General features: G+C 34.2%; 1 non-coding gene across 1 annotated transcript; it reads left to right on the top strand.

The window, feature by feature from the left end:
- Window positions 1-3,075: 3,075 nt before the first annotated feature.
- LOC138398470 (U6 spliceosomal RNA) lies at window positions 3,076-3,182 on the top strand. The gene has a single exon (XR_011235962.1). It is a non-coding gene; the product is annotated as a U6 spliceosomal RNA (small nuclear RNA).
- The last annotated feature ends 2,594 nt before the right edge of the window (window positions 3,183-5,776 follow it).

Below are 5,776 nucleotides of genomic sequence, written 5' to 3'. Positions count from 1 at the left end.
AATAGTCCAAAACATTTGGGAAAAGGCAAGAAGGGGAAAAATATACATCAGTTGATGATTTCAGGGTTGTAAATTGCCAATTGTGTTTCCATTCAAGATTGAGGTTTTAACTGCATCTAGATTGTAGCCAATCTGTTTTGCAGATGTCTCTTTTACTCCAAAGACTATTACAGGGCCTGAAATATAGTGGACTACTCAATAAATATTGCTGATTTGAACTAAAAATTGCAAATTGCCAGGTCATATTAATATGGAAATTCATGGTCATATGAGACAGATTAGAAATTAAAGGAGAGATGGGATTGGGGGAGAGAGAAGAAATGGGGTATGGGATGGCTTTAGAGAAAGCTTCCCATATAGGCACATAAAAAGAACTAGGGAGCCTCCCCTGCTTGTCTAGTGTCAGGAACATGTACAGAAGGTAGAAATTATCTAACCTATATATGTCTCTAAAACTCCTTGAGTGTGATACTTTTTGATGGCAGATTTTAAAACTACTTACTTGATTACTTCAATGGATTTATAGGTAAATTATATTTGTCTAGGAAATTGTCCATTTTAGCAAAATTATCACTAAAGTTTTCACAAAATTCACTTGTAATTTATTCAGTCTCTGTGCATCTATGGAGTTTTCCCTTTTTCAATCCGGACAATGCTTATTTAGGTGTTTTTTCTTGTCATCATTCTTGCTATAGCAAATATATTTTATCAATATATTTAAAAGACTATATCTCAGTTGATTTTCTTTATTCTCTCTAACATTTGGGTGTTTTATTTCACTCAAATATCTCTACAATTTTTATTCTGCTTTATTACTCTGTTAGATTTTTTCCCTCAGTTCTTGAGCTTAAGAATAGCTATTAATACTAGATTTTAGAATTTTTTAGTCTTAAAATTTATAAAATTTTTTGCTTTTTAACATATGCCTTTAGAGGGTATAAATTACTCTGTAAGCACTCCTTTATTTTCATCCTACACATTTTGGTACTGTTATTCCCTTCTAAATATCCACTATGATTTATTGTTGAAAAATGAACTGTTTACAACTGTGTTTTGTGTGTGTGTGTGTGTGTGTATGTGTGTCTGTGTGTATGTATCTATGGTTGACTTGGTTATTGATTCCATTTTATAGCAGATTGGTAGAAAGCATGGTTTGTATAACACTCACTATTTGTGTTTACTGAGCCTGTTTTGCAGCCTATGACAGGTCAAATTTTGTAAATTTTCCATATGTTTGAAAATGTAAATTCTCTAATATGAAGATGCAGGCTTCTATAAATATACATTATTTAAAGTTAGTTAATTGTATAGTTCAGATATTCTGTATCCTTACTAATTTTTTTAAACCTATCAAATACTGAGAATTATGTGTTAAAAATGCTACTACAACTAGGGATCTGTAAACTTATTATAATACTATTATATTAACTTGTACTTAATATTAATAGTTAATGTTTTTAGGCATAGAAACCTTCAAAGTTATATATTTCTTGTGAATGCTGTCTTTTACTATTATATTGTGGTCTGCCTAATCGCTAATAAGATTTTTTTCCCCATGAAGTCTATTTCATATGATAGAAACATTGCTACAGTAGATTTCTTTTGATTAGCATTTTCCCCTTGATATTTCTTTATCCCACTACACAGTATTTTATTATGTTTTAAGTATATCTCCTGTAAATAGCATATGGCTGGGGTTTATACATTTTTATTTTGAAATATTTTTAAATTTTAACAGAAAATTTAGAACAATACTCAAAGAATTTTTTTCTGAATGATTTGAGAGTAAATTAGAGACATCACACCCCACCATCCCAGAATACTTTATGTGTAATTCATACAAACAAGAACATTCACCTACAGAAACACAATGCAACCATTAAAATCTGGAATTTAGCAGTATTGATACATGGCTATGATAAAATCCACAGACATCATTAAAATTTCAGTAGTTTTCCCAATAATATTTTTATAGCAAAATTAACCATTCCACAGCTACATGTTGCATTAAGCAATGTCTCCCTCAGTCTGAAATAGTTCCTCAGACTCTCCTGGACATTCATGACCTTGACACTTTGAAAATTAAGACCATTTTGTAGAATGTCACTAAATTTTGATTTTTATGATATTCCCTCATGATTAAATTAAGGTTATACATTTTTTGCAAGAATATCACAGAAGTGATGGAAGTGATGCTGTGTCCTTATTTTATTCTACCAGATGGTACACAATTTCAATTTTTCCTATTACCAGTGGTGTTAACTTTCATCACTGGATAAAGGTGGTGTCTTCTAGGTTTCTTCATTCTAAAGTTATTTGTCCCTTTGCAATTAACAAATCTTCGAGACTAAGTAAATATTCCATTTCTCATCAAATTTTCTCTCTCTAGTGTTAGTATCCATTAATGTTTTATGACTGAATTGTGAGTAAGATCGTTGCCAAATGAGGATTCCTCGTTCCATCATTCCATCTACATTAATTAGTTGGCTTCCTATTACAGCAAAAAGCTTTCTCTTCTTTCCATTTATTTATGCATTTGTTTATTTATCTCCATATGGAAAAATAACTTTCTACTTTATGCAGTGGGTTATAATTCATTACTGTCATTATTTTGATGCTCAAATCATCCCTCTATTCAGCTAATGGGAACCTCTTCAAGCTACTTTTCTCTACATCATTTTCTGTGTACTTCCTCACTCTCTGTCACAATAAGATTTTCCATGTTCATCTTGTACTTTGCCTGCCCCAACCTTGAAACCAGACATTTCTCCTGAAGAGCCCTAGTTCCTTATTGCTGAGAATTATATTTAGAAACAAAGGTCAGTGTTCTAGGTATGCACACTGGTATTGGAATTACTCAGGCCTCTCAGTAGATATAACCAGGGAATTATATAAAAACATACATACATATTTACATCTACATGTATTTTTTATTCATCTATCTATGAATATATTAAAAAACATGAGTTCATACTAATGTGTCCAATTCCAATTCAACATCATAGGATTAATTTTAGATTTTTTTCCATTTCCATATCTGTAGCTCCCTGCTCCCATAGTAAGAAATATAATTTTGTGCTCGCTTTGACAGCACATATACCAAAATTGGAACAATACAGAGAAGATTAGCAGGGCCCCTGCTCAAGGATGACACGCAAATACGTGAAACGTTCCATATTTTTTATCTTCAGAAGGAAATGGAAATAAAGCATCAAAACAAATAAAAAAAAAGAAATATAATTTCCATTGTATAGTTTTCTTGGGCTGGCATAACAAAATTCCATGTGCTAGGTTTCTTAAACAACAGAAATTTGTTTTTTCATAATTGTAGAAGCTGGGAAGTCTAAGACCAAGGTGCCAGCCAATTCGGTTCCTGGTAGGGGCTCTCTTCCTGGCTTGCAGATAGAATTGGAGAGAGAGAGAGAGAGAGAGAACACACTGCTCTGGTGTCTCTTCTTATAAGGGCATTAATCCCATCCTGAGGACCCCACCCTCACAACCTCATCCAATCCTTATTACCTTCCAGAGACCCCATCTTTAAATTTTAAATACCATCACATTGGGTGTTAGGACTCAATATGTGAATTTGAGGAGACACAAATATTTAGTCTATAACACCCATTATCCTTGATATGATTTTTACCAGGACTGACTTTATGGTCCTCTTATGTATAACCAATCTCCAATTACTGCTGCTACACAGACACATCCCCCTACACAGGCACTCAACACTCTTTATCTTGCTCAGACTGTGACTACCATGCCAAGCCACCATCATTGCTTCCACTATGCAGTCACCAGCCTGACCCAGCAGGTTCCACCACTCCATGCCAGGCTGCTGCTGTTCTGCCACCTGAGGCAGGCACTGGTCTCCCCGTCTCAGGCTCTGACATCCCACACCAGGATATCTGCCCTGTCCCTCTTTGCAGATGCCCTACTGGCTCTGATACTACCCCAACACACATACACACAGACATGCACACTGCATATGCCTCCCTTTCTTGAACTTAGCTTGTGGCTTTTGGATTTAATTATTCAGGAAGGAGAGAAAAAAAACCTTCCCTCCTTCCTGAAAAAAAAAAAAATGGTGAACAAATGCTTTTTGTAACAACCTAGATGGAACTGAAAATTATCCTATTAAGTGAAGTATTACAAGAATGGAAAAACAAAAACTACAGGAACTCACTACTAAATTGGAACTAATAAATCAGCACTCATATGCACATATGATAGTGAAATTCAATGGAAACCAAGCAGGTGGGAGAGGGGAGGAGGGGATGGGTGAATTCACACCTAACGGGTACAATGCACACTATCTGGGTGATAGACACACTTAAAACTTTGACTCAATCTGTACAAAAGCAATTCATGTAACCAACACATTTGTACCCCCATAATATTCTGAAATAAAAAATAAATAATAAAACTGAGAAGAGGAAAAAATTCAATCTAAAAACTTAACTGATGAAATTTAGTAATTTTATATTTATTGAAATTAACGATATACTTGGACTCTCCACCAGTATTTTATTTTCTTTTTCTTTCTATCTTTTTTGTTTATCTTTATTTATTCTTTTCTTCCTTCCATTAAATTGAGTTTCTTATTAATTTTTATAGCTTTGCTAGTTTGGAAATCAAACATTCCCCATTTTTTTAATTGTTTCCCTTAACATTTTATCACGCATACTGACTTATAAAGGTCGAAGTTTGTCAACATTGCTATTCTTCTCTTAACAGATTCAGAGATCTGCTGTCAATCACTTCTTCCCATGTGACGCATTACTTCTGTCCACCATTTTAGTTTTTTTATGCCACAAAACTGGTAAATTTTATTATCATTAATTGTTTTGTATAGTCAATGTGTGTTGGGACTTACCTTATTTTTTAATTTCTTAATTTCATTTTTATAGTGTCTTGTTCTTTGTTTATAGTTTTGGTTAATTCTTTTATATCTCCAATCATTTTAAATATACTTATTTTATATCTATATCAAAATAATAAACAGTTCTTCTGGTCATATTATTGACAACCTTGTGAGAGAAACTGTGAGGGTGACATGCACAGAAGACTAAAGGAATATAGAAAATGGACCTTCGCCCAACCTCAGGGAGGCAAGGAAGTGTTAAAGGAGGTTCTTAATCTGAGATTGAGTTAAAGAGCAACTGGGGAAAGAATTCCAGACACGTACACCGAACAAGCATTGTGAGGGAAATCATGATGTGAGTTCCTAAAAGCAGTTTCCGTTATCAGCTTATAAATTTGGGGGCAGGGATGATGACATATGAGGCCAGAAGGGGTAGAATAGGTGAGCATATCCTTGAGAGCTTTGTGTGCTCTAGTAGGCACTTGGGCTTGGTCTTCCAGATCAGTGATTTTTAAACTGCCTAATGGAGCCTTCTTTCTTCCTGGGAATTGAGTATGTCCCCCTCCGCTCCTAAAAAGATAGATCAGCTTACTTTATTTTCATCCTTAAGAAATTTTAAACATTTGACTCTTATATTTGGAAAAAGAAGTGTTGTCACTGCTAAATAAGGAGAAAAACGGAGAGAAATTGTTCCAGGTGATGAGGAGTCTGCCTGTGACCCTCCCCTGCCTAATGGTGAGTAAGATTAAATGGAAATAGAGACAGTACAGAAATTCAGGGACAACTGTCTTACAACACCAACCTGTAAAATATAAAGCTAAACTGAGACAACATTTAAGTCCTATTTGGCAAGGTTTAAATCAAGAAAATATCTGTACCACCCACTGTTCAAATCTTTGGATGGACTAAGTT

The sequence above is a fragment of the Eulemur rufifrons genome, chromosome 17 (assembly GCF_041146395.1).
Source record: "Eulemur rufifrons isolate Redbay chromosome 17, OSU_ERuf_1, whole genome shotgun sequence".
NCBI classification, from domain to species: domain Eukaryota; kingdom Metazoa; phylum Chordata; class Mammalia; order Primates; family Lemuridae; genus Eulemur; species Eulemur rufifrons.
This window is presented reverse-complemented; position numbering and strand designations above follow the sequence as displayed.